Genomic DNA, 21,482 nt, shown 5'->3' on the forward strand with positions numbered 1-21,482 from the left:
TGTGATTAAAAATTGGACATAGGTCCTGTAACATTAGTATTTACTTGCTGATATACAAGATTAAACAATCATTTTATGACAAGGTTTCATTTTATGCAATGTTTTCATCAAATGAGATAATTGGTAGAGGCAGAATGAAAAAAAGAAAACCTCTATTTTAAGTTTTTTAATGAGTTGATTTTATTTTTTTAGCATCCAGAGCTCTGAGGAACTGAATAGCACTACCAAAGCCAGATAGCACATGGGCAGAAACTAGGTAAGCCAAGTTCCCAGTGTCAGCCAATTATGTTAAATATGTTCTGATTTCCTGGTGCAGGCAGATATCTCCACAGGGACAGTGTCACTCCATGTAGAATTTAACAAGCTGGAATTAACATCCGTACCACTCAGTGTATATCTCACCCGCTGTATGTGACTCACAGTCACTAGTGGACTCTGTGATATCTTTTGGTGAGTAGTTCTATAGCTTGACTACTTGATATATAAAATGTCTGCTTTTGTTAAGTTTTAGCCTGTTAACTGCTAGTTTCATTTGACCCTGTACTAGAAAAGACAGGAACGATCACTTCTGCTCTCTTCTTCTCACAGTTTTACAGGCTTCAGCTAGGGCCCCTCAGTCATCTCTTTTACAGCTTGACAGGTCCTAGTCTACATAAGCTGTTCTTTGCATGGAAGCTCTTCCAGACTTTCAGACATCCTTCTCTGACCCTAATCCAGTTCTTATATCTTTTCTGAGATGGGAGGACAAGGTCTGTGCAGAGCAGGCAGGACATATGCACCTCCTAGAATCTACGGTGGTATACTGATGCTCTGTTTATTGCCTGTTCAGCACACACCAGACTCCCCAAAGACAGATGGCTCTTGCTGTCTCATTTTACACCTCTATAGCTTGGAAACAGACCATTTCACAGGTAAGGGATTTCTTCTGCAAACTGTCTTTCCAAATAATGTTCTGCTTGGTGGTCTGCAGAGGATAGTAGATCTCCACATATAGGCATGAAAGAGGTAAATGTTGTTTAAATTGCATATGAAATTAAGAGTCTCATTGCCTGCTAGTAGTGAATCAGGAAAAAACACACTTAGCTCAAAGTGGAATAGGACCATGAAGTGAAAACAAAATGAAATCCATCCTAGTAGGACAAACACATTTTCATTCTGGAAGAAAGCATTCTTGGCTATGTCTTCTGAAGTGAGTTACATCTGGGAAAGAAGGGAAGCTTGGTCTGGTTCTGATAGAGATTTCAATACCATCTAGAGATAGAGGAGAACTCATTTAGAAATTCAATAAAATTTGGAACAGTCTTCATCATGAATAGGAATTGAATAGTACCATATGTATGAATCTACAGATATGAGCAATACTCTCTACATGCTATACAACTTGTGCTTCTTTCCAGCCCCTAATATATATAAAATGAGAACCATAACCCTTTTTTCATTCTCTTTTGCCCATTATGGATAAAATTATGAGCCCCTCTAGGACAGCATAAGCTCCAAAGCAGGGATCAATAGTTGATTCAGCTGAAGGGAGTAAACGGTCCACAGATATCTACAAACAAAAAAATGTAGACACAAAGAAGGTGACACAATAATAAGGTGTCTTTTTTAAGAAGCTGTATCTTCACAATATGCCAACAGTATGTATTAAAATCAGAGACAGAGTTAACACTCTTAAGGTAAGTGTGGAAAACAAACATAGTCGCCAGCTATTCATGGGACAGACAGAACTGCTTATAAATGCTGAATTTACCAAGAATTTACACTGACTTGGCAATTCTTAACATGAAAATTCACCTTAAAGAACCTATATAAGCTTGAACAACCTTCATTTAGATTGGAAACTAATTTGCACACAATTAAAAGCCACCTAAAAGGATAAAAAGAAACCATCATTATTTCTATATTAAGCATTGTTACTGTATGTTACACAAACCAGCTCCAGCTTAGGTTAACTCTAAAACCCACAGTATTCCCTGATACCTAGTGCTAAGGTACTACTTTTTATTTAGGCAGTATTGTCACATTCACAGTCATACGTTAAGAGATAAGTACTTGGCACTAGAGCTGGTTTTCATCTGGTTTAACCCATTTTTGTGTGAAGTCTTCCAAATCCAATTGTTTCGCCTGAGTTGCTGATATCATAAGCCTTTTGTAGTTCAAAATAAGATCTAGCAGTATTGTTCTTCCTTTTGATAATTTACAGTCAAAAAAGGGACTTTGAATTAAAAGAGAAGTACAAAGTTACCTTAATTTCAAAATCAAAACTAAAACCTACGGGTGTTAGGTTTTATTCTTGAATGCATTAGTAATTAGCTCTCTAGCACTAATAACTTTGCCCTAGATACCGAGATCAATGAGATGTAGGAGCTAATATGGTTGGGATTAACTTAGTCTGAGTTCTAATTATTTACTTGCTATAATCTACAGAAGCAGACAGAAAGGGATTCAGTGCAGAATCATAAAGAAACATTCCTCTGGACGCCTGCAGATTCCTCTTTTCAGAAGTGGGCAGAGGAGAAGATAGAAAGGGATCAGGATGGGATCAGGAGGGATTGTCTTCTGTTTGTTTAGAGGCATGAAGCTCCTTTCTGAAGAAGGAAAGTCTTCTTAACCATACTTTGAAAACAATGCTGCAAACACCAAAAACATATTTAATGGTCTGTGTTAACAACTAAAACTGTGGGTAAGTGTGATCTTTACTGAGACACTAAACAGATTTAAGTGTCACTTGGCCACACTAAGGCATATGAGCAAGAAAAGTAAAATGGTGTCATTCTGCATTGATAAAAATGTACAAATAAATGACACTTTCTTGTAATTCACTAATTTAGCTGAGGAATAGGAAGGCATTAAAAAGATAACAAGTGGGGAGTGGGGAGACAACTTCTACACTTAAACATTTTAATGGTATCTTTAGGTTCATTAGTTAGCTTTAGATATTAGCCAGAATGTTTTACAAATCACTCCTGCTATCCGTAACTGACTCATCAATCCATAGTCAAGATAAGTTTCTTCAACCTCTAATTGCACAACCTTAGTTCTGAGGAGCTCTGTGTCTATAGAAATTCTTTCAGCTGGAATTAAATTTGATTTATCCAGCTCAAAAATGAGGAAGAAGCACAAAAATTGATCATTGCATTGGAGAGATTTGGAAAGTGTTTCTACAACCAGAGCAGAATAAGAACTTACATCTTCCCACTATGAAACATCCAGCTAACACCTGTGTGTTTACTTTTTCACATTAATTATAATGGAATGACACCTACAGAAAACTCACCTCCCTATTCCCTCTCTGCCACCTTTCACCATTTCTTTGCCCGTTGAGAGAGAGCCCATGTGTCAGTTCTTCAGCACCCAGGGAGAGATACGTCTTTTGTCGCTGCTACCACAACTAAACAATAGTAGGCAGCAGCATTAGAGACTGAGGAGGTATGGAAAAATTTCAACACTGCATACACACCAAGGAATTTCAAAAAAAGCGTGTTTCACTGTAAATAAACATTATTGCACATTATTGCCACAGTGTGTCTCTCTTCAATCCTCCTATATTCATTTGGGCAGCGTAAATGAAAGTGAAAATAAAGTTTACAAGGTAGGTTAGAAGTGCTCTTTCTTGGTCACATTACATTTGTCAATCATAAATAGTTGTAAATGTTCTCTGCTCTTAGTAAACATTTTGCTTTTGATCTTTACATAGAAAAAGGACACATTTTAGCCTAATTTAACTCTTTTATAAATCTAAGCTAAAATTTCAACATACTAAAACAGTAAGCAGAAAAATACACTAATGTTACAATTTCATAAGCTGATACTGTGCAAAATCGGTTCGTACTTACAGACCATGCTCTGCCTTTAGACAGTGAAATGCTTTAACGCCTATTTCATTAGTCTGGTCTAGTTTGAATCTGTTCCCTGACACATGAAATACTGATGAATCCTCACGTACCACGTACCTCTTAACTCTTCTTGTGCATTTGAAAGAGATGCAGCGGGTATTGGGTTTGTTCTGTTTTAGCTGATCACACAATCCTTCTTTTAAGAAATGCCAGCCCTCCTCTGGCAGACAGGGATCCAGTTTCCATGGTCCTGTTATGGGGCAGGAGGGAGCCTGGCCAGAGTTCCCCTCCTCCTTCCCTGCTGTACTAGGTGTTCCTTCCAAATCTGGCCCTAAAGGACTGATAGAGCAAGAGATCAATGAATTTGGCATCAAGGTCACTTATAAAATGCTTGTGTCTCCTTTGACAGCCTAAGAAGAATGAACTTTTCCTGGCTGGGTCCTCTCAGGAGTTGTGGTAAGGATGGCCCATCTGACCTGAGTTCAGATCCCAAGTGAAAGCAGCAGTGCAGAAACACCACATTTATTTTTTTAATCTTAGTTCTAAACAATTTTCACATCTCCTCCCAGTCTTCCTGGAAAAGGCTCAGATTCAGTTTGGTTTAAGCACTGGGCAGAGGTTCAGTAAGACTGCATCCGCAACAGCAGTTTCCCTGAGAAGAGAGAATCATGTTCAGAAGAAAAATAAAGTAGAATAAACAGTTGAAGAAACCTAAAGCCTCTTCCTACTCCCACCTCTATGAAATATCAGCAAGCGATTAGATTATATTTCTCCTACACATTTTCTTTAATATAAAAAAGGGACACACATAGTTTAACTCCCAGCAGTAATTCAGATTAGTCTGGAAAATACAGTTCTCTACTGGACTGTATTTACATTTAACCTATTAGATAAATGCTCAGCCAAAGCCTCCTCTTACTTACACAAAGAAACCTACTGGTTGTTATATGAGGGCAGAATTTGTCCCAGTCTCTTCTGTATGACCTGTGGTTTTGGTATGCTCCTCACAAAGCATCTTATGAGGATATCTTGCCTTATGCACATATCTTACCACCTTTGTGCCAAAATATTCTCAGGCTTAAGTAATTTTCACCCCCTCCTTCTCCAACCTTGAGAATCTCATCATGGCAGTTTGGCTTTGGTACAGGTGCTCAAAAGTAGATTAGATGAGGGAGAGAAAAATAACTTGATAGCCTGGTGTGGACTGTCATGAAGGCTGCATTGGCACTCATGTGAGATAGTCAAGTTACTCAAGAGTAGTAAAGCTTCAAGAAAATTATTCAGCTCATCTCAATGCCTCCTCACTTCAGCAGTTCTTGTAACAGGTCTAAAATATACTGTAAATACTAATTTAGAACAATGAAACTATTTTTGCTCAGTATGGATAAATCAATACCAAATGTTTGGTAATATTATTTAAGGAGATAGTAGTGCTTTTCCTAAAATGTTTGTGTCTTTATTGTTTTAGTTTTAAATCTATGGCATGGAACAATAGTTCACTAAATGTCTTTTGCTGAAGTATCTTCAAAGGTATTGTAGGACAAAAAAATAAGTTTAGATACCTGTATAGGGTCTCTGCCTCTCTCCCTCCCCCTCTCCCTGTATATATGTTTATTAAAAATACATCTTTTCAAATGGCCTTCCAAGGCATCCCCTAAAGAAAACAGTAATTCAATAAGTGGAAGGCATTATGAAAACAACTGAAAACAAGGTCTTGCTTTAAACACAGACACTGAACCAGCAAGACAACCTTCTGCAGGGATGAACTGCAAATTTGAGGGGCAGGGCACTGAAGGCAGACCTCACCAAAGGAATTCCTTCTGAAACATGGTGTTGACAGGATAACAGCAGTGTTAGCTGTTACAACAGCAAGGCAGTATATAACTCAATATGCAAGCTGTGACATACATTAGCTAAAATTAAAGAAAACATTAGTCAAAGCAAGGTGATGGATTCTCAGTTGACAACAGGATCAGCAGTAAGAATGTAAATTCAAATGTGAGATCACATCTCCCATCAATAAGATCAGTCATGATGTATGTGGCTTCTGCTATTACATTTAATGACCAACACCAATACAATTTGCACCAAAGAAAATGGAGAAACAATCAAAGTTATATGTGACCGCATATCCACATGTGGGGATCTCTTCCTTACTAACATTTCTTTATAGATGATTAGGAGCTCAGTACAGTTTTATATTTCCTGTACATTTTAACATGGCCTAAAAAATGTCAGGAAGGGAATACTCCACAATCGTGCATAGGTCTAACAGGAGCTTTTCCACAACTGTTCAAAATAATTTATAGTATTCAAATCTCACCTTCTTTTCTGGAAGGCTCTACCTTATTAAAGTTATAACATAGGGAAAGAAATAACTTTCACATGGCACATGCTTTGCAACTGTCCAAAGTCGGTGATCAGAGATAATAAAAATGTCAGGCAGACAGCACTTTTCTGGGTCTGGACAGGGTGATGTGAGAGGGACCTGCTTGGCTTGTTTGAGTGGTACAAGAACAATAGCTGCAATGAGGTGCACCTCAAGTTGATGTAGAAACCTCTTGATAACTCGAAGTTGTAAGACTGGCATTTCAAACAGAAATTCTGGTTTCCCATGAGCTTTACCTCCTTTGAAATGTGACTGTGGGCCCATCACATTTCCCAGGCAGTCTGAAAATGGATGCTTCTTTGTACTTGCAACCTCTTCTGATACTGCTTTCCTAAGAAATCCGCTTTAGGCAAATATCAGTGTAGAATTTAAGACTGGCAAAGATATGCTTCTTAGAACTTCTCACAATTTTTTTTAAAGGAGTTAAAACTATGGTGATGGACTGCTGGATTTTTACGGAGAGGAGAGGAGAGGAGAGGAGAGGAGAGGAGAGGAGAGGAGAGGAGAGGAGAGGAGAGGAGAGAGGAGAGGAGAGGAGAGGAGAGGAGAGGAGAGAGGAGAGGAGAGGAGAGGAGAGGAGAGGAGAGGAGAGGAGAGGAGAGGAGAGGAGAGGAGAGGAGAGGAGAGGAGAGGAGAGGAGAGGAGCCCAAACTTGCAATTTAAAGAAGATTCAGCAAATCTTTCAGTCTGAACTGAAATTCTCCACTTTCATCAGAAGACAAGCATATCATCAACATTTTTTTTCTATTCTAAGCATAAAGTTATCATCTCCTTTTAGAATGTATTTGGCTTGCTCTGTACTTTCTGTATGCTGGTATGAACTCCCAGCATTTTTATTTTTATCTGCTAAATCTATTAACTTAAAATATCCTTCTGTAACATTCTTCTAATGCATATAATATGAATATATTGTAAGGGAACTGTAGCCAAAAAGTATATAACGTCTCTTATACATTAAATTTTAATCTGGCTATGGAAACAAGCCCTCAAAATATGAAAATCCATTCTGGCCTTTTGTATATAAGATATGCATATGATTCACACTTGATAAATGAGTTTTAAACTGGATTTTTTGTAGGAGGGAACTATTAATTATACTACAAGCCTCATTCTTTTCATCATCCCATCTTACAAAATTTTTTTAAAACTATACTTTTTTCATGAAATAACAGTTTGTAACAGTTTTATAAACTTTAAGTGAGTCTTTCCCAAAAATTCTTATAGATATTCGTTTCTCAATCTAATTATCTTATATTCTTAAACTGTTCTTAGGAAAGGAAGCACGCTACTGTTAATCTTTCATTCACATCAACAAAAAGCTTTTTAAATTCACACCAAATAAGACTGCGACTTAAAAAGATTTTCTTTTTAAGTATGGGTAATAACCACTTTTCTTATTGCTACCAATTAAAATATAAAACAGGAACTGTGAGATATATGTCAAGCACTGATCAGAAATATAATGAACAGGAGCATCATGCCACATTTATATCAGCAATAGGTATTCTTAATTCAAAATTTAATGTGAAAGATTTTTCTTATGTGACTCTAACCACAGATAATCTGAGCTGAACTTTAACAAGTTGTTATGTTCTCCTCCAGTATCACCACAGGGAACTGCAGTGTGGCTGAGGCTGGCGGGTACCTCTGGAGCTCGTCAAGTCAGGCCTCCTCTGAGCAGGGTCAGCTCAGGACTGTGTCCAGCCTGGTTTTGAATATCTCCAAGGATGGAGACTCCACAACCTCTCTGGGCAACCTGCTCCACTGTTTGACCACCCTCGCAGCACAAAAGCTTTTTCTAATGTATTTCAGGTTTTGCCCATTGCCTCTTCTCTTGTCAGTGGGCACTACTGAGAAGAGTCCCCTTCTCTCTTCTTTACTCCCCCCATCAGGTATTTATGCACATGGATAAGGTTCTCCTGAGCCTCCTCATGTCTGGGCTAAACAGCCCCTGCTCTTTCAGTCTCTCCTGCTATGAGAGATACTTCAATGACTGAAGCCGTTAGAATCCTTTTCAGAGTGTAGTGTGGGTGTAATGTGTCCTTGTACAGGAATCAGAACTGCATGTTTCGATATACAAAAGCTCTATGTGTCTTTTGTGTATTGTTGTTTACTTCATTAATAACCTTATTCAAGTAGTGTAGTGGGGAGAACCACATTTCACCTTTCCCTATTTGACATGCTAACTTATTTCTCTAGCCTGTATACAAAATGTTACAGAAATCCTTCTGAACTTTGAATCATCTACCATCTATACCAAGATATTATCCTGTACAGAAATATCAATGATTCCCCACCCCACCCCACCCCCCACCAAAATGTGTCATGGTTACCACAAATGGCAGTTCATAATTCCATTGGAACTGCCAGACAGAAAACAGTGAACATTTTTGTCTTTCACATTTCCTTTTAAACTTGATTCCCAGAACTTCTGTGTTCCAATCCTTTGTAATAGTAATGTGAAGGCTAATGAGTTTATTGACTTTATAGATAGTTTTCACTTAACAGGAAAGTAAAATTCTTAGAAACAAATTACAGCTAAGACCTTCAGTCACCAGCGTGCACATCTCTTAATTAGACAGTAATAACTATCTCCAACAGAAATATGTTCAGAAACTGGCTCCAGAAGTATTGTCTATTTGTATCAGATTTCAACTGGAGATGAATAAACACTTCCGCTGTAGGAAAAATGTGAAAAGCTAAGGCAAATAAAAAGCTCTGAGCAAGAATGACAAGGCAGTGAAAAGTAAAGCAGCATAAAACCCCGTATGACTGCACATGGACTCTTTATGGCACCCAGTTAGGAAGTGATAAACATCTTCTCAAAGGAGCTGGCACATTCACTTAAAAGGCAACAACCATTTCCAGAAAATGTTTAGAAATGTGGAGTTAAGAACAGAGGTGAACCAAAGTCGCAGAGCACATGTATATTCTTTGTGTGCATACATATGTGTCTGGAATGGGGAGGAGGATATTGTTTCCAGGTCTATCGATTGCAATCAAATCACCTAATTTTGCATTTCTAGCTAACCAACCCCTTTGTTAATTATCAGGATGTTACAGCTGGCTGATTTGAAGATAGCTACAAAAAAAGGGAATATGTTCCATAAATTTTGTTTTCTTTCCATACTTTCTCTTAGTTTTGTCTTTTTTACTAAGGCTTGATATAGAAAAACTGGTAAAATAAGGGCAATGGATTTTAGCAAAATAATGATGAAGATTTTAAGTAAAAAAGAATAGCAAAATTATTTTAGTATAAAATCATGTTTACTTAAATTATATTATTAACCTTACACTCTCAACCTTCAAAATACTTTTTATAATAATAGGTGTATCATTTAAGTAATTTCAAAGTGTACAGCACTAGAGAGATACAATTACCGGGTTTTTTTTCTGCTGAGTTATTTTTGATCCTCAGCATTATACTGTTCCAATTTAAAATTATTTTATAGCTATTCTCCAAGATTTGCCCTGAAAAGAGTGCTTTCTTCTACTTTTTCATTATTGAAGGTCTATTTTTTCAAAACTTATTACAAAATCTTGATTTCTGTTCATAAGAGAACAGTAATACTGCTATTTTCAGCATTTTAAATACACCTCCATATTAGAAATATAACCAAAATACAGTGAAATACCTTGCTATGCACCATAAACTTATCTCTAAAACCACTTATAGTTGGAAAATTTCGTATTGAAAGGTAAATTACTTTTGCTTCTATATTTCATCAACATATATAACTATGCCATTACTGTGTCAATAATTAGGCATACTATATTACTCATTCTTAAAGGAAAAAAAATTGCACATGTTTTAGTAGACAGGTTACTGCTAAAAATATTTCTCTTTCAATTTTGTTTTTGTTTGCAAAAAGACTAAATGAAAGTCAAGTACAGTAACTTTTGTACTTTCAAAATGTCTGGATTGTTTTTCTCAGACATCAACAGATCTAGCTGAAGATTAAAATACTGAATTAACTCATTTTCTTTCTAGTTATTTACACATTCATCTGCACATATATGCAGTCATATGCCATAAGTATATCAGTCAATCTAAAGAAATCTGAGAACAAGAAGAAAATATGGTACATGATTTTTTTGTTCTTTTGCCATAAACAGGATTTCAGAGAGAAAACAGTTGTGCCAAATGCTAAAGCTGCTCAGTGTCAATGGTTTATGGAAGTTTGTAATAAAAACCACATTCTTCAGGATTTCAGCTCAATTTTTTTCCCTGATGTAATTTTAATACTTTCATAAATATGGCTGATAAGATGCTGAACAACATTATTTCCAACTTAAACCTACTTCTTTCTCCCACAGTATAATAATGATGTCATCTAGCCCACTTGAGTCAAAGTAAATCATGCTATTAATATAGCAAACTGCTAAATGTAAATCTAAAGAATCCTTTGAACTATTTCTTTAAGGGTTTTCCTCCCTGTAGTGGTTCCATGACAGTACATTTGAAGGGCCATACAGAGGAAAGTCATCGGTCTGAAAAAAATGAAAATTTAAGTTCAGATCCCAATTATGCCTTCTTCTCTAGATCCCAGATATATCCTTCTCTCTGTTCCACCCAATTGTTATACCTGTTCAACAAACTTCCACTTACCAAGGGATCATTACCATTCCCAGGGAGCAATTTATTGAAGAAAACAAATTCTTCTCTTCTCCTAGCCCACTTGGAAAAGCACATAGCGGAAAGCAAAATGAAGGTCTGCCTCCAACATCAGAGGTATTTCTCATTTGTGAGGGACAGGTTGGGAGCAGGCAGTATGAAGGACACAACACTGCAATGCTGGTTTATTTTTGTACAACTATTTTAGCAGGAGTCTTCAATCTTGTTCTTTAAACACTGTGCAATTAAATAACAAATTATGGATTAGTAAACTGACCAAGTAGAATAAATATTTAACTCTTTGCTTGGAAATTGGGGCTGGTTGTGGTGCTTCTGTAGTAGGAGAAGACGGCAAACAATCAAAACACCATGTATTGCTAATATGTGCTAATATATTTTGTCCTATAGGAAGTTAATATAATAGATATTATTTGTTTTGTAGAATTAGAGGCAGCAAGAATAAAAGCATCATTATGCTGGATGCTATAGAGAGTGCGAGATGAAGCATATCTCCAGCACTTTACAAAGCAAATATAAATTCTGCACTTAATGTAATTTGCAGGTGAAGTCTTCTCAGTGTCAATATTGCTAGAACACAAGAAATGCAAGTTCAAAATTGTTTCCATAATTCTGTGTGATTTCATTTTTATAGTGACTAACCTGGAAATATGGAAAGTCTTAGCAAAGTTCACTTTTCCAACTGTTCATAGTTTCCCTGATCAGCTGACCACAAATAGGAGTATTATCCAGAGTACCTGACACTTAGAGATTAAAGGTGAAAACATACATGGCCAGTGTAAACTTAAAGTTTTAGCAAAAGTGACAAAATCTATGTTACAGTAAAATGTTTTCCTACTGACATAGTGTCAAGTGAACACTTATAATTAAGGAGGACATGGCAGGAATACTTTCTCATTTTTATTTTCAAGGTAAACTTAATTAAAATAAATAATGTGAGAAATCAGACATATATAGAAAACCGTCTTCCAGTGAGTGAAAGATAATCCCTAAGGGATTCAAGGAACACATTAATGAAACCTTCACATTTTGAGGCCATGACAGTATTGGTAGCCCTTCAATGTATAAAGCATTCGCATGGCACCAGCAGTATAGGTTTGCTTGTAACAGCAGTACTATCACATTAGTACCACATTGTTCTGATTTTGTGTGCAGTTTTACACAGAAAACTTGACACTGGACTAATCTGATTAGCGCACTGTGCTTTCTAGTGGCTTGGCTTTATGTTGACAGGATCTAGTGGTAACAGTGCAACTTGCCTTGCAGAAACTAATCTGTGCATATTTTTTCATTGCAATGCCTATGTGATTCTAAGGACCCACTCAAAGCATAACAATATATTGAAATTGTTTATGAGCTGAAGAAATACAAAAGCAAGGTTTGGAAGAATTTTTAAGAATGTCACCCTGCAAACGCTGGCATGCTTAAGTTTAATCCCTGCTCACGTTTGCGTCCCAGTCATATAGATTAAGAATACCAAGACAAGAGAGGTGATGACACTGATAAAACTGTGCCCTATCATTTATAGTTATATATACGTGTGCCTGTCCATGTGTGTGTATACTATATACACACATATATAAACATATTATATATAAAAACATATATGTAACTACATTAAATATAGATGGTGGAGCATTTAAATGAGAAGTGGGAGACTTGGATTCACTCAGGCTGGCTGGGATGAAGATAAGGTAGTCTTTGAATCCCATGTCCCTTATAAGTCCTACATTTCAATTCCTGGTCTAAGGAGTATTTCACATTTGACAATAAACAGCAAATGCAGTAAATGTAGAGACAAATCCTGTAGCCTGGTTATTAGGGTACTTTGCTGCTGCTTGAACCCAAATTCCTCAGGCTGAGAAAAACTACAACTCTTTTGTCCCATTTCCTAGGGAAGTACTGAAACAACAGTTAAGAAGGAAGCCATCCTGAATCCTTCCTGGGTGCAGAAATATCTTCTTCAACACAGCCCTCTTACTGCCATAAGGGCTGGCTTTAAGGAGCTTGCAGCTTAGGCGCTGTGCAAAATGCACCATGAGGTGAGCACACTCTGTGGAGAGGGGTGAGCTCCCAGTTTAGGCTTCTTTGAAGACCTTCAGATGCAGGCACTGCTCCCAGCTGGACTATCTAAATAGTATTTATGGGAACAGATATTTAGTTTTAAAACTAGACCAAAGGCGGTTCGAGTGTCTGTCAAAAATAGCCTTAAGAGGGTCCTGACTTCACTGAACCACAAGATCATGTGGCTTGTTTCTGACAACTTTTTACTACTCCTGTTTTTTTCCCAGTTATTATATGGCAAGACATCATACTTAAATGCAAGATTGCAATTTTTGCTCTGGAGACCAGGGATCTAGAAAGTAAATTCTTTGGGTTTAGTATTTATATCTCTATCAGATGCAACCCAATGCTTGTAGGGGCCCTTGCACTGTGGAGCACGGCCCTGCAGCTGTGCTCTCCTGGGAAAAGCCTCTGCTTCGTGCTCCGCATCTATGTGTCAGGATCCAGATTAGCCCATGACACTTGAATGTCTGTTTCTCCATAAATCTACTCTAATACATTCCTGCTTCTGATTTTATCACGCCAAAACCTGGTATTCTAACTTGAAGACAATATGACTTAACTTTTTAAAAATAATAGTAATATATCATCCCTATTACTTTAACTCCTCATTCCCCAAAATTGCACTTACTTTTGCATTTTTGTCACTTATTTTATAAATTATGACAGATCTCACATCTCCTTCATCCTAATTATTTCATTATTTTCCCATCCATGTGGCTCCCATTCAATTGTGTCATTTATTTTGCAAATGAATAGTGCATATGGTGCCATTTTGCTGCATCTAAACAGCAGTCATTCTGTTCAGTATGCAAATGAATACTGTATACACAGTTATTTCCACTTAGATAATTTACTCTAGAATTATCTAGTTTTCCAGGTATTACAACAGACTGTGTTTAATAGCCAATTATAAACTCTTGGGTCTTTTGCAACAACATCAATTTTTCATCAACACTACTGATTTTTGCACTACTCTTCAGATTTTATTCCCTTATGTCACAAAACCCAAGTGGTTAATTGCCTTTCTCTTTTGGAGATAGCATATGCTGCTAGTACTAGCAGAAGATAATTTTTTATTCATACCATGCCACATAAAAATTGGAATTCTAACCCTTTGGATTCAAACTGATTATAAGACTTGGCACAAATATTTAAATCTACTGGGGAAATATTTATATCATCTTATTCTAGTTATTCATCCTAGTATCTAAGCTACCTTGACAGTAAATGGAACTCCTCATTTCTGTGTTCTAATTCGCCTGCCCAAGAGACCTATCGTTTTCTGTTGACCATATAGAAAGCCTAGAGCTTTATCTGAGGTGGTTCAAAGAAATCACGATGAGGACTTTCTGCTGAAACAGCCCATGTATTTGCTGTTGACACATTACACTTGTGCTTGTACCTCAGCCTCCTGGCACTTAAACATGCTAGATCCGTGACAGTCTGGTAAAATAGACATCTTTTCTAATCTCTGACCTAGCAGAGAATATTGGAATACTAAAAGATCACGGCCAGCTGGACACTTCATTATCACATTATAATAGCTACATAAACAGAAAAAGTAAAAGCCAGCTAGGTTTGTAGCTGCTGTAAATCAGAATTGCTCCACTGATTTCAATAAAGTGACACCCAGTTGTCTGAAGTCAACAAACTTAAAAACACTCATTCTCTAAATATCTACATCTTAAGTTTACTTTCTTTGGGGACTGATCTCATCTAGTCAGAACATACTCAACACTCAAAATAAATTGGAGGTCCTTTTTCCATGAATGAGGTGCAACAGGATAAAGAATCACATGCCCAAAATATCACTTACCTCAAAATAACAAATGTTACAGTATTTTCATTCCTGAATATCAAAGAAAAGGCAATGCTTGTGTCATGTCCACTATACTACAACTTTGTCTGGAGCTGTGGAAGTACAACAGCTGGTCTTTCTGTACAGTTTGAAACTTAGATCTTGAGACCTGGCTTAATCTCATCCAACTTTAATAATTGTATGGATGTTCTGGCCTGGTGCGCCAGCAGACAGCATCAACTAGTACACTAAAGAAAATCAAATGCCTTTACAGGTTTTTGGGGAAGCATGCTCAGAAACAACCCCTTCACCTTCTTACAGATGTAGTACTGGTTCCTGAAGTACTTCTTGGAAAGACATTGGTGGAAACTTTTCTGAGTAAGGTAGACAGCTTTCTGCTGTGTCAGTGTCATCCCTGGTTCTGCCTAGATGTGGAGGGTCACTAGATACTCCTGATTCTGTGGGAATGTGTCAGCCCTGTCATTCAAGGCAGGGTGCCCTCAGCTCTTGTTCTCCCAGGGAAGCATCTTCTCAGGCCACTTGTCTATGCCATCTTCCCAGAAGGTAGGCAAGCTACAACTGGAGGCATCATGACATTGAAGAGGCACAGCTCCAGAGGGCAGAAGCCTGTTCAGTTGTAGAAGGAGAGGGAAAAAGCTCAAACACCGAGAAAGTAAAAGTATAAAAAAAAAGAAAGATTAATTTTAGGTCTCCCAGAAAGGAGTTTATCAGAATTCTCTCTTCTGTCCAGTTTACTCTTTCCATACTTCGAATAAAAGGAAGCATGCAACCAAACAAGAAAAAAACCCTGGAAAAACTTCAGTCCAGGCTGGCTTCACTTATGCCTCCACTTGCTCCCAGTGAGTGTATACGCATGATGAGTTACATCAGTGTATGGCACACTATTTTTACAGGATTTGTCCTTGAATCTGACTGTATTTTGAGGGACATTTTTCTGAAGGGTGTGGATGCTTTTTAAGGGTTGGAAATGTCCCTTGGGGAAGTTGTCAGCTAAACAATCTATAGAAGTGTACAAGTGTTCTGCATTAGAGTTTCTACATAGGCTTATGCATGCAGAACCATGATTAATACATTTACTTCTCTCACTTATTTTTTTTTCTTTTGGATTTCAGGCTCTAAAATATTTTTGCTAACAGAATTTTGCAAATACTTCCAAGTTTGAATCTTTGAGATTATTGCTCTTCCCAAAAAAGACACTACCAGTGCCAACACAGTTCACGGATGACTGGATGTTATTAAAGTTGGAATTTATCTTTTTTTATGATGATACTGACAGGTCAATATTAAGAATTGAAAAATAATCTTTTAATTTCTCTATTTTTTATCTACCTGTTTGAACTTTGACAAGTTCAATCAGTTTGATTGCTGCTGGATATATCTTTTTCTACTTAAATCTTTGTTGAAAAGAAAGGATAATTTATTCCATGTCCTGTGTAAAGAACTGCCTGGTTATTATCCCGGCAATTGTTATTACAAGTTTACAGTATTCTCTGAATTCTGAAAAGTGATTACACGAAGAGATTATTTGCATGGCACATTATGCGTTAGACCAAATCTCAGTTCTTGCTTCTCTCACTTCCATCTTCCAGTACATCAGGTCTTTGATTTGAACTTGCATGCTATGATTGCTGTTTTAAATTTCCGTAACGGAGACCTCCATATTGCAACAGGCTTCATTCAAACCAGGATTGTAACGTGACTTCTGTTAACTAACTCTAAACACCTCTGACAGCATCTTGGTTTGTTGCCAACCATATTGCTGTGGGAGATTCCTTCTTACAAGTCACCCTGGTGTTCTGCACTATACCACCTGCTAGTGACAGCTCCTTGCATGCCTGGGTCCATTGTCCCTTACACCATGCTTTGGACGTGGCAGGGCTGAGCATGATAATGTAGTGCCAACCATTCAGTGTTTTGCTTGCTGTGGTAATACTGTTCCATAAAGTAGTGCCTTTTGGTATTAAGTCTCCTCAATTTAACAACAGCAAAGAAACAAGGCAGCTCCCTCACTAGAAACAAAATGGAGCTGAGAAAAGCATATTTGGCTAAGTTACAGTGCTGCTACTAACCTTAGCACTGAATATATTTCTTCAGACCTCCTGTCTTCAGTTCATTAGTCAAAACTCCTCTGACACAAGCATGGTTTTGGTATGTTTCTATCTCACAGCCCTTGTTTCTGTCAGTTTTGATGTTGTTGCTATGTATAAAATCAAACTGAGTCTTGTTTTACAATCCCAGTGTTGTCTGTGGAATCTGAGCAGTGCGAGAGCTCCATTAGCGATGTTATTCTTCTCTATGGTCACTGTCACACTCAATTTAGCTCCAGTTTTATTTTTTGCCATAAAACAGCTTTCATAGTCACAGTAATTCTGTTACCACGATGATCTGAGAGCCAGTAAAGGACATTAATGAATTAATAAAGAAGTACGTGGCTTAGTTTACAGTCCCCAGAGGATGCTTCGCCTGAGGTGGGATGACTGCAGGCTGTATCGGTAAGTGTCCAGCCCTGGGGCTAACCACAACTCAGTGGGCTGTCTGAGAGTGCTCTGCTTTGGTTGGGCATCAACTCACAGGCTGTCAAGGGCTGGGAGTCCTGAAGCGACGGCAGGACAGAAAAGACTGTTTGTTCAGAGGGCTCTGGGAAGGAATTGCAGACTGAACTTTTCTGGTAAGGAGAGCTCTCTCAAGAAGAGGAGCTTTAGGATACAGCAGTTCCCCAATCCCCAGTAAAATACACTTTCCAAATGTCATAAAACACATGGATTGAAAACACATGTTCATGGCCATCTGTCTGTCCCTCTAGTGATAGATGAACACTGTTCTGCATGAGAGTCCAGCATTTTGTTATGCCTCTACAAGCAGATTATCATCTTACTGGCAACCAAAGGATATGCATCCTGTCCCCTTAGCTGTCTGTGGGTGCCTCCTAGCTCATGGGTGCTCTGTCACTTTGAATCCCCTGTTGCTTGCAGCAGAAGAGGAAGAGTGAGAATGGCTTGGCATTTGACCAAGGCTCTGGCTGAAATGAATGATGGCTCAGAGGCTGGTACTATAAAAAAACTCCTTTTTATAGCTTGTCTTCGCCAGGGAGAATAAAGAGAATTTGGTACAGTGATATGACAGGAAGGCGTTGTAAAAAAAGTCAGGTTATTAATGATTTCTGTGAACTGTTACTATATTGCTGGGCCCAGGAGTAAGACCCACATTAGTATATGGTCAGTTGGTCTTCCTATGGGATCAGTAATGACTCAGGCATAGATAAAAGACAAATTAAAACTGAAGCCCCTACTTTCATGTATATCTAAAATGCATGTAATTTAAAAACAACTTTGGAATAATGTATTAGGTGATACAGTAGTAAGGAGGCAAACTCACAGTCAAGGCCTTATTGTGCTGTTCACTGTACAAGCCGAAGACAAGAAATCAATTCCTGCTTCAAAAGTGCAAGACAGGCAGTCATTACAGCAAACCTCCAACCTACTTGTTCTTAAGGCTTCCGTAAGAGGGAATTGTGGAAGAAGGGATGAAAATACTTAATGTTACTTTTTAACTTACCAGACATTTTACATGTTCTTCCTGATCCTTTCCATATTAGGCCCATGAGCTTTATAAAGGTGAGCAACAAAAGCTGGAACTCTTCTATTTCACTCTACCACAATCTCCTGGCTTTCATTCCAACACTTTGCCCTTCCTCTGAAATACTGTAAAAGTGATCATTTAGTAGTCACTTCCTCCAAGAATCCAACATTCTAGTCTCTTCCACAGATTTTGGACCAGGAGAACTGGGAATAAAGCTACATGTTAAAAGCCTGACACGTGGGACATGATGGCAGAGTGCTGGCTTCTCCAGATGTGAGGAGATAGAGTTGGCAGTTGTGTATTGAACTGACAAAGAAAGGCCCTGCAGAAAAGCTGAAGAGGTTGCAGTGATGAATGCAAAAACCTGAATTTGCAAAGTGAGAGTCTACTCCAACCCTTGCTCTAGATATCCTTTGAAGCTTTGGTTAATTCACTGATCAGTTCCTCTCTGTTCCTCAATTGTCCACCTGTAAAGTCATCTGCTCACATTGTTCCCGTGGTCTTCAGGGTCTTCAAGGGGAAAAGTTATCTTATGTGGTTGTCATTTAAGACAGGAGATGTTTTAGGCAACAGAATGATACTATCTCCTCCCTTCCATTCCTCAAGGACCAATTAAAAAAACCAATAAAATCAAAACCCAAAATGTGCATTTTTCAGAATCTAGAATTCATAGAATTAATGTTCCTGTATGTATATAGATTAAAATATCATTTTTAATCACATAATCTTTCCTTCATAGGTCTTCACCATTATTAAATGCAATGGAAGTCAATGTCTGAAAATGAAGTTCTATTAAGGAGCTGTGTGTGGCCGCATCAGTTGTAAAAATGGGAAAATACATAAAGAGTTGGAGAAAAGAAGCACTTCCTCTTATGGACAGAGATCTGAAGCACAAAGAAAGAGTTCAAAGGCCATCAAAGTTGGATTTCTGCAGTATATAGATGGATAGATGGAGACATACTTCCACAGGCTGATTCACCTCTTCCAGCTTAAACATGAAACATAAGGTGAATTGTTTTGTGGATGTGTTTGTGCCTTAGTATTGACTACAGAAGAAACCTAGAGGACTAGGTTTTGATTAGACACCTAAATCTGAGGTGGCACAATTTGTTTAAGTTAAACCTTATCCTAAATGGCAAAGTGACCTTAGATAGTAGTAGAATGTGAACATTCATTTTACAGAAACTACTTTATAGAGAAGATCATTCTTCAAATCCTATGCTCCCTATACCAGGAATTCTCTTTAATTCAATCTGTGGAGCTCTCAGCACCTTGTAGGCATTCTATTGATGAATGAATAATAACAAAAAAATGTTTCTTTTTCTGTGAGTTATTATTAGCATGAAGTAGTGATATTTCATGATAAATAAATTATTCTTTCTGCTGTACAATCAACCAGTGCAGAAACTTGACAACAAGAAACACTGAGAGATGCATGTTTCAGAACTTCATTCAAAAACAAGCTATAACTAAGATGGGCTTTGTTTTTTTTAAATATTATTTTTTCTCTTATTGTTCTGCAGAATGAATAAAATTACTCAGTGGAGGAATTCTTAACAGATGGTTACCATTTCAGCCTCAGATGGCAGAAAGCCCTAGAACCAAGCAATTACAGAGTTCTTTGATGCAGAACCAGCTGAACAGATTTTAATAATTTCTTCCAGACTGGAGACACCTGGCCCCCCAGAAAGTGCTGTAAGCTTGGTGATAGACGTGTGCAATAGAAATATATTCCTGATGTCACCAGCAAGTTTTTGGTGGCAAAATCATGAAGACCAATAGGAAATAATTTTAAAATTACCTTTTTTGTTTTCTACTATTAATGCAATGAAACATTGCAAGTGGCCCAGTAAAATAATTTTTAAAATACTCTGAGGCAAGATTGTATTGTTTTGTTTTTCCATTACTGCAAATGTTTTACCTTCCTTCAAAGAATATTGTACAGGATATGGATACTCAACAACACCAGCTTTTATTGCTCACGTTTATAAAGCTCATGGGCCTAACCCAGAAAGGATCAGGAAGCACATGTAAAATGTTACTTTGTCTTACTTACTCTTATTCTATTTTCTTGATATAACTCTTGCCTTTGGAAGATTTAAAAATATCCCCCTAGATGCAATATCTGTTTAAGAGAAGCCATTATGCCAAACAAACTAGTATGACACTTCTGTGGCAGCTTTCCTGCATGGGGAGGAAGGGAAAGGGGCAGCCTAAGTTATTGCTAAGGTTTAGCTTCATCTGATTCACCATCAAATTATTCCATTCTTTCCTCATTCATTCAACTCTGTCTCTGCTATCATAAGGTCATGCCTATCGCATGCTCAGTAAAGCCCTGTCACAATCCTGTCTATGCCTCTAGTACAAGTGAGCTGAAGCAAGCTAATTGCATGGCTCTGGCATGTGAGATTTGTACTATGTGTGGTACAAGTACTCTGCAGGGTATCTGGTAAATCAGTCTGCTCTGCTGGCTAACAGCTCTGGTCTAATGACCCAATAGTGCTTGATAAAGTTGAGAAATTATGAAGGAATTTTACAATGTGGTTGCTGGACTTCATAACCCAGGAGTTCCCCTCCAATACTGTGGTCCAGTTTTCCTTAAAAATTCTCTGTTCATTGGTATAATACATTACAGAAGGTTGTTGTGCCTTTAGAATATCAGGTATTCTCTGGAGTTTGAAGTGTGAATGTAGAATCATTGGAGGGAGTGTACAAAATGTTAAATATTCCAAGTGAATCTGGTGAATTAATTTGTCTGGTTCATAAATTTAAATGTGACCACTGAACCTATCTTTGGTAAATTAACCAATTCTCTATGGGCTAAAGAAAATACTGTTTTACAAATAATGCACCCTCCTCCACCCCAGCACCAGAATAGCATTGCTGAAGATTTCATGTTTTCTAAAAAGGAATAAAATACACAAATAAAATAACCTTGGTTTTCTCAGTTGACATTATTTTGACCTGTAGTTAAATGGGGTGAGTAAGAGAGGGAAGAGGTGTCATAATTTTCTTTATGAAGGGACATCTCTTAATCCAAACTGAACACTTTAATGGCTAAAGTTTACATCCCAAGGCTTTCCCTATATATACAGTAAGGACAAGATAATGCATTTTTGAGCTTGGCTACTTTTAGGTGTTTAGAATCAGATTTCAGTT

At 37.6% G+C, this 21,482-nt stretch overlaps 1 long non-coding RNA gene across 3 annotated transcripts; it reads left to right on the plus strand.

Moving 5' to 3' along the window:
• Positions 1 to 745: 745 nt before the first annotated feature.
• Positions 746 to 20,194, plus strand: LOC115340809. 3 transcript variants are annotated; one of them, XR_003923184.2, is made up of 5 exons: positions 746 to 911; positions 2,428 to 2,683; positions 4,246 to 4,292; positions 15,475 to 15,583; positions 19,063 to 20,194. It is a non-coding gene; the product is annotated as an uncharacterized LOC115340809 (long non-coding RNA). The 3 variants fall into 3 exon arrangements; XR_003923185.2 differs by lacking the exon at positions 19,063 to 20,194 and having other exon boundaries at positions 15,475 to 15,924; XR_003923183.2 differs by lacking the exons at positions 15,475 to 15,583; positions 19,063 to 20,194 and adding an exon at positions 7,828 to 8,559.
• The last annotated feature ends 1,288 nt before the right edge of the window (positions 20,195 to 21,482 follow it).

The sequence above is a fragment of the Aquila chrysaetos genome, chromosome 4, assembly GCF_900496995.4.
Source record: "Aquila chrysaetos chrysaetos chromosome 4, bAquChr1.4, whole genome shotgun sequence".
NCBI lineage: Eukaryota > Metazoa > Chordata > Aves > Accipitriformes > Accipitridae > Aquila > Aquila chrysaetos.